General features: G+C 47.6%; 1 protein-coding gene across 2 annotated transcripts in view; it reads left to right on the top strand.

The window, feature by feature from the left end:
- Window positions 1-8,818, top strand: part of PLEKHM3 (pleckstrin homology domain containing M3) — a 442,009-nt gene that overhangs the window by 286,642 nt on the left and 146,549 nt on the right. The gene's annotated exons all lie outside the window — the stretch shown is intronic.

Below are 8,818 nucleotides of genomic sequence, written 5' to 3'. Positions count from 1 at the left end.
AAACAACCATCAGGCTTTCCCGTTCCTGCCAAGGTTTTAATAGGTTGACATGGTATATTTGTTCAGGTTTCCGCCTACCGGGCTGCAATACTTTATAGTTGACCACCCCGACTCTTTCCTTTATCTCGTAGGGGCCTTGCCACTGAGCCAGGAATTTACTCTCCGCCGTGGGGATTAAAACCAACACCCGATCCCAGGGTTTAAAGGTCCGCACGGTGGCTTGTCTATTGTAGCGGCCGCTTTGCGCGGCCTGAGCCTCCTGTAAATGCTCCTTCACAATTGGCATGACCGCGCTTATGCGGTTCTGCATTCCTAAAATGTGTTTAATCACACTTTTATGGGGGGTGGGCTCTTGCTCCCATGTTTCCTTTGCCAGGTCCAACAATCCCCGGGGATGTCGCCCGTATAACAATTCAAAAGGCGAAAACCCCATGGATGCCTGTGGCACCTCTCGTATGGCAAACATCAAATAGGGAAGCATCATATCCCAGTCTTTCCCGTCTTTGGAGATCACCCTTTTTAGCATGGTTTTCAGGGTTTTATTGAATCGTTCTACTAACCCATCCGTCTGAGGATGATACACAGACGTACGCAACTGCTTGATCTGGAGTAGCCGGCATAGCTCTTTGGTCACTTTAGACATGAATGGGGTCCCCTGATCCGTAAGGATCTCCTTGGGCAACCCCACCCGGCAGAACACAGCAAACAACTCCCGAGCTATAAGCTTCGCCGCAGTATGTCTGAGAGGTATCGCCTCTGGATACCGGGTGGCATAGTCAACGATCACTAGGATGTGTTGCTGCCCTCGAGCAGACTTTACGAGGGGCCCCACCAGATCCATCCCTATCCGTTCAAAAGGGACTTCTATAATGGGTAACGGTACCAACGGACTGCGAAAGTGGGTCAGGGGTGCGGTAAGCTGACACTCCGGGCAGGTTTCGCAGAACCGTTTTACCTCCCCAAAGACCCTGGGCCAATAGAACCTTTGCAATATTCGCTCCTGCGTTTTCTTGACCCCTAGGTGGCTACTCATCAGGTGTTTATGAGCCAAGTCGAGGACCCGCCGGCGATACGGCTGGGGCACCACCAACTGCTCTACCCCCACGCCCCGTATTTCATCTACCCGGTAGAGCAAATCCTGCTTAAGAGCGAAATGGGGGTACCTTACCTGGGCACCGGGCAGCTGTGCCACCCCGTCAACTACTGTCACCCGACTCCGGGCATGTATTAATGTAGGGTCCTGGAGTTGGGCTGTCCCAAACGTATCCGGGGACGCCTCCAACTCCGGGATGGGCTCGACCGTCTCAGCCTCTCCTGCCAATACCTCTAGGGGCGACCTATCGGGTTCACATTCTGTCCCTATCATGGGGACCCCTACGGCAGGCGTCCCGGATTCAGGATTGTAAGGCTCAGGTCCCGGACTGACCAATATCTGAGGGGACTTAGGAGGTCCCTTCCATAAAGTCCAAAAATAGGGCAGATCCCTTCCTAGGATCACGTCATAGGGAAGAGTGTTAATAAGTCCCACCTCATGTTGCACCTGACCGCAAGGTGCTGTGATGGTGACAATCCCCGTGGGATAGTCTCGGCGGTCCCCATGTATGCAAACCACCCCCACGGTACGTCCTGTGGCCTTTACTTTAGCCCTCAAGGTTGATCGCACAAGGGTCACTAAGCTTCCGGAATCCAACAAGCCTGTAACCGGACATCCATTCACCTGTATTTGGCACAAGTGGGGCTCAGTCTCTGGGGAGACCAGGTCAGCGGTACACACCACCTGAGCATACATTGAACCCCGCCGGGTAACCCCACAATCCATGGGCTCCGTGGTGAGTGGACACTGGGCTTCCATATGTCCCACCCGCTGGCACCGCCAACATCTAATAGGGAAGGAAACCCCCTTGTTGAGTTGTCGTTTTGGGTACAGAACCTTCCGGACCTCAGGCACGGCGGGCGCGGCCTCAGACGGGACGGTAGCGGACTCCTGCACCGATGTCAGCGGTGGGTCCTTGGCCCTAGGCTTGGAGGGGCCGGACCGACGGGCGGTACGCAAAGTCTCAGTGTCCCGTATCAAGTCCTGCGGAGCCACATGCCGCTCTACCAGGGACACTAATTGGTCCAGGGTACTCGGGTCGCCCTGTCCTACCCACCGTTGAATGGTGACGGGTAAAGTGCGCACAAAACGATCAACTACTACCCTTTCCACCATTTGCGCCGGGCTCAGAGTGTCAGGCTGCAACCACTTTTTTATGAGATGCAACAAGTCATAGGCCTGGGAGCGTATGGGTTTGGCTTCCTCATAGAACCACTGATTTACCCTGAGCCCGTACATAGGTATTCACCCCCAACCGAGCCAGTATTTCAGCTTTCAAAGTCGCATATTCTATGGCGTCCTCGGTACAGAGGTCCAGGTACGCTTTTTGGGGCTCCCCCGTCAGATAGGGCGACAATACCTCAGCCCACTGGGGGTCGGCAGCTTTTCCCGTTCGGCCACCCGCTCAAACACCGCCAGGAACGCTTCCACATCATCCCCCGGGGTCATCTTTTGCAACGCTTGTCTCACCGCTTTCCGGACGCTGCCGTCATCACCCGGTCCCGGGGTTGTTGCTGCTGGTCCGGCACGGATCGACTTGGCCAGGAGAACCATCTGTTCTTGGTGCCTTTGTTCCTGCAATTTCAAAGATTGCTGCTGATGATCCAACGACCGGAGCAGGTGTGCATTGATCTGTTGCTGCTGCTTTAGTATTTCCTCCATGGCGTCGCCGGGTTTGGGCTGTAGTATAGCCGCTTGAATCCAGGACATGTGCTACCGGGTCACCAGAAATGGAAGCTACACCTCACCGGGCTGGCATGCCCGCCGATTCTCCACCATATGTGAGGTAGCGTGGTCGGCTGCGCAGCAGAAGACACGGGATCCAGGCACCAAGGGTCACAGCACACGGTTTAATATCCAAACAAAAGTCCACAACAGTACACATGTGCCTCTCCGGCAGAGAACTCAGGGAGTTGTGTTCACTCCCTCACACCCGGCACACCCGCCCTTGTTCCTGTTTCCTTTTAACCCTTCCTTCAGCCTGTAGGGAAACAGCATTAACCCTGGAGTGGAGTTACTTTCTATCATGGAGTGAGCACAACCGGGGCGAGACATACCGGCCGTCATAGATAACCCCGGTCACAGTCTCACTATATATATATATATATATATATATATATATATATATATATATATATATATATATAATTTGCCTTATTCTGTCTGTCTGTCTTGATCCAAAATTATGTCGTTATAGTGACAACCGTCGCATTGGCCGCTCGCCTCGGCTCCGCCCCCGCACGGATTGGCCGCTCGCCCCGGCCCCCCTGCACGCATTGGCCGCTCGGCCAGGCCCCACCCCCTCACGCATTGGACGCTCGCCCTGGCCCCACACGCATTCCCCGAACCCACACGGAGCCCCGACAACCAGGTGACTGCTGCATCCCCGGAAGCCCACACCGGCAAGACAAAGTGGAGAAAAGCCGAATGTGTGAAACCACTAGCTTACCCCGGCACTATGCAACGGATGCTGCGAAAAAAACGGATCCGTTGCATACGTTTTTCGCATGCAGCCCGTCCGCTTTTTGACGGATGCGGCTTGATACTGAGCATGCGCAGTGCAAAAAAAACGCATCCGGCCACCGCATACGGCGTCCATAGGCTTGCATTGTAAATCGCGCCAGAATCCGGCGCGATGCAGTTTTTTCACGCACAAAAAAAAGGGGCCAGGCAACGTTCCATCCAGCCTCCGCATGGGCTAAATATGCCGCATCCGGCAAAAAACGGATGCAACGCAAGGCCATGTGGCACAATACAGCGCTAATGCAAGTCTATGCGGGAAAAAACACAACCGGCGGCAAAAAAAAAATGGTTGCGTTTTTTTTCTGCAGAGCGCCGTATTGTGCCGCACTGCAAAAACCGGATGTTTGAAAACAGCCTTACCTTTTCTCCACTTTGTCAGATCCGGCGCGCTCCCGTGCACTGTGTACACTACAGTGGCCGCGTGACAGGCTCCGATCACGAACACACACACATAGCAGACACACATGGATATACCGAGCGCATACACACATGGCGCACATGCATGTATACACACATAGCGCACATGCATGTACACACACACACTGAGCACACACACACACTGAGCACACACACACACCGAGCACACACACATAGCAGACAGACACACACATACACAGCAGACACACATGGATACACAGAGTGCATACACATATGGATACACCGGCGCATACACACATAGCGCACATGCATGTATACACACACACACACATATATATATATATATATGTGTGTGTATGTGTGTATATATATATATATAATGTGTGTGTATATATATATATATATATATGTATATATATGTATGTATATATATATATATATATATATATATGTATGTATATATATATATATATATACAGTCAGGGCCAGAAATATTTGGACAGTGACACAAGTTTTGTTATTTTAGCTGTTTACAAAAACATGTTCAGAAATACAATTATATATATAATATGGGCTGAAAGTGCACACTCCCAGCTGCAATATGAGAGTTTTCACATCCAAATCGGAGAAAGGCTTTAGGAATCATAGCTCTGTAATGCATAGCCTCCTCTTTTTCAAGGGACCAAAAGTAATTGGACAGGGGACTCTAAGGGCTGCAATTAACTCTGAAGGCGTCTCCCTCGTTAACCTGTAATCAATGAAGTAGCTAAAACGTCTGGGGTTGATTACAGGTGTGTGGTTTTGCATTTGGAAGCTGTTGCTGTGACCAGACAACATGCGGTCTAAGGAACTCTCAATTGAGGTGAAGCAGAACATCCTGAGGCTGAAAAAAAAGAAAAAATCCATCAGAGAGATAGCAGACATGCTTGGAGTAGCAAAATCAACAGTCGGGTACATTCTGAGAAAAAAGGAATTGACTGGTGAGCTTGGGAACTCAAAAAGGCCTGGGCGTCCACGGATGACAACAGTGGTGGATGATCGCCGCATACTTTCTTTGGTGAAGAAAAACCCGTTCACAACATCAACTGAAGTCCAGAACACTCTCAGTGAAGTAGGTGTATCTGTCTCTAAGTCAACAGTAAAGAGAAGACTCCATGAAAGTAAATACAAAGGGTTCACATCTAGATGCAAACCATTCATCAATTCCAAAAATAGACAGGCCAGAGTTAAATTTGCTGAAAAACACCTCATGAAGCCAGCTCAGCTCTGGAAAAGTATTCTATGGACAGATGAGACAAAGATCAACCTGTACCAGAATGATGGGAAGAAAAAGGTTTGGAGAAGAAAGGGAACGGCACATGATCCAAGGCACACCACATCCTCTGTAAAACATGGTGGAGGCAAGGTGATGGCATGGGCATGCATGGCTTTCAATGGCACTGGGTCACTTGTGTTTATTGATGACATAACAGCAGACGAGTAGCCGGATGAATTCTGAAGTGTACCGGGATATACTTTCAGCCCAGATTCAGCCAAATGCCGCAAAGTTGATCGGACGGCGCTTCATAGTACAGATGGACAATGACCCCAAGCATACAGCCAAAGCTACCCAGGAGTTCATGAGTGCAAATATATATATATATACACACACACACATATATATATATATATATATATATATATATATATATATACACATATACACACACACACACACACACACACACACACACACACATATATATATATATATATATATATATATATATATATATATATATATATATATATATATATATACACACACACACACCCATATATATAAACTTGACCCTTGTCAGTCCTATTATCCCTCTCGGTACCATATGTTGCAGAGCTGACATCAAGGCTTATATCACAGAGGATAACCAACTCTATGATGCATATCTCCCTCCATGACATGCTGGTGGCCATCTTACATAGTCAGGTGCCACCAATAACTGCTTTTTACCCAGGGTTAGCATCAGTTCCTGGAAGACTGTTTCTGCTTTTGGAGACCACTTGGCCATAGTGACTTTGTGCTCTTTGGGAGGTTGGACAGTAGTGTGGTTACCATGGCGAAGCAACAGTAGTCGCACACGATATCCAGGAATACCGGAACTTGATTCTTTGAGAGTGGTTGTGACCAGTTCTGGATGGCGTCCACCTTATTCACTTGTGGCTTGATCTTGACCTTCCCATGACCTAGTGTAAGTATCTGGCTTCTTCCATCCCAACAGCACATTTGTTTGGGTTATTGAAAAACCCAGCGTTCCTTATGGCATTAAAAAATCACCTGCATCTTGTTCAATTGGCTTCCCCCAGCCTGGCTTAAGATCCAATGTCATCCAGGTAGGCCACTGTATATTTCTTGTAGGAAGCTAGTATTTGGTCCATGTCTCTCTAGAAGGTGGCTGGAGCTCCTTTCAGCCATAATGGCATTTGGACATAATGGAAACATCCATCTAGCATTGAAATCCTGTTTTCTCTTTTTCATGTTTGGAATGGGAAATCTGGCAATACCTTTTCGTGAGGTCCAGGGTGGAGATATAGCAGGCTGGCCCTAGGCTTTCAATGAGCTTGTCAACACAGGACATTGGATATGTGTCAAACTTGGAAAACGTTCAATTTCCTGTAGTCATTACAGAATCTCCATTCTCCTTCTGGTTTTGGCACCAAGACATTGGGACTGGACCGTCCACTCTTGGACTCACTCCTAGGTCCAACATCCTCTTCACGTCCTTCAAGATCACACCTCGGTGGTCCTTGAGAATCTGATATGGCTTCAAACTAACTCGGACATGAGGTTCCGTGAGAATTTCATGTTCTGTGACCTGACTACAACCTGGTAGTTCTGAGAACAAGTCTCTGTTCCGATGAAGCACTTCTCAGGACTGCTACTTTTGAGCAAGTGACGGCATTTCTGCCACCTTGACAACTTGCAAGTTGGCTTCGAGCTTAGCCACCAAACACAGGACTTCCATGGGTTCCCTATCTCACCATGGCTTAGTTAGATTGATGTAGTACACGTTAGGGCTTCTTTCTCACCGGTTGTTGGATTTTATAATTAACTACACCAAATTTTTGATTTTGACTTCATAGAGGCCTTGCCACTTGGCCAAAAATGTGCTTTATATCATGTGCACAAGCACAGTACACAATCTCCTGGCTGAACTGTCTCACCCTGACAGATTGTACACCCTCGACTGGACCTCTTCCACGTGGAGGAGGTGCTCTCTCATGATGGACATCACTATAGCATTTCTTTCTTGCATTTGGACTACATGCTCGATTACTCTCTTGTATGGTGTAGTTTCTTCTTCCCAGGTCTCCCTTGATATATCCAGGAATCCACGGGGTTGTCGGCCATATAACAGTTCAAATCGGGAAAACCCCTTAGAGGCCTGTGCGACTTCTCTGGTGGAGGATAACAGGTACGGTTGTAGACCGTCCCAACTGGCCATCCTGTTCCACAACCTTTTTTTAGAATGGCCTTAAATATTTTATTAAACCGTTCCAGAAGTCCATCCGTCTGCAGGTAGTATACCAAGGTCCTGAGTTGTGCCATATGCAGGGCTTTGCATAATTCCCTCATGACCTGCAACATGAATGTGGTCGCATGGGCCATCAGGATCTCTTTTGACAGTACTGTGTGGAAATATCTAAATCAATTCTCTCTCTATGCTTTAGCAGAGGAATTTCTCGATGGTACTGCCTCCAGGTACTGGGTAGCATAATCCAAGATTAGAGGTGCCCTTGTTATTGTTCAAGTAAGCCGGCAATTTTCTTTTCCATCACAAGCCCCAAAACAAGGCAAAGTCCTATCCTAATATAACAGGATACTGTTATAAATAATAATATAATAAATCCTTGACTGCACCAACCACATTGAGACTTATTTCCTCAGTTTCTCTTTATGTCCACGTAGGCTACAGGGTAGTCTTTAGCGTCCTCGTGGATACAGTGGACGCCCTTATTAGGGTCATCAAGCTGCCTTAGTCCAACAGGCCAGTCATTGGCACCCCATTCACTGACACCAGTTATGCCTGCAGCCCCTGCCCCTGGAGAAGCTATGGCACCTTGTTTCCCCAATAATCTCTCAACCACTTGGTACTTTTTATACTGTTCCCACCAGGTCATGGGCATGCCTGTGATTTCCATGTGTAATCCGGAACTGAACTGCCCTCTGAAGGGAGTGGATGAGCCTGTCCATCATGACCTTTTCCATCATCTGCATTGAGAAAGGAGCATAAGGAAAGTTCCAGAGAAACACTTACCACTAAATTGCTTAGGATCCTGCTCCTAGAATTCTTGAATGTGGAGAGCGCACTGCCCATCAGCCATCAATGGGCAATAATAAGTCCAAAAGAAAGAAAATTTGTCCGGTAATTCCATAAAATCTTCAATTTATTATAAATTCATAAAATCCTTATTAATAGTCAAGGGAGGCAATACCAGTTAACGCATTACGATCTGTTGTGGTCTTAGTCGAAACCTTCTTTGAAAAGAAAAAAATTCTTGAACAGTATTGAAACGGTTATTGGGAATACTTGTAGAGAAAGAGAATTCGGTTTCAAAATTAGTGTATGATGAAAATGGAGCAGTTGGTCACAGAAGCTAGTTATGGCACTCGGCTGCCATTGACAACTGCTCTATTTTCTGTAGTACTAGTTGTCATAAATCTTTCTTAAAGGGGTTCTTCACCTTTGGAGACAATTTTTTTTCCATTACTTCATTCTCCTGCCAGCAATAAACAGTGTAATACAGAGGATAAAGGAGACAAACGGAGCAACATTTTTAATGAAA

The sequence above is a fragment of the Anomaloglossus baeobatrachus genome, chromosome 7, assembly GCF_048569485.1.
Source record: "Anomaloglossus baeobatrachus isolate aAnoBae1 chromosome 7, aAnoBae1.hap1, whole genome shotgun sequence".
In the NCBI taxonomy this organism is placed as follows: Eukaryota; Metazoa; Chordata; class Amphibia; order Anura; family Aromobatidae; genus Anomaloglossus; species Anomaloglossus baeobatrachus.
This window is presented reverse-complemented; position numbering and strand designations above follow the sequence as displayed.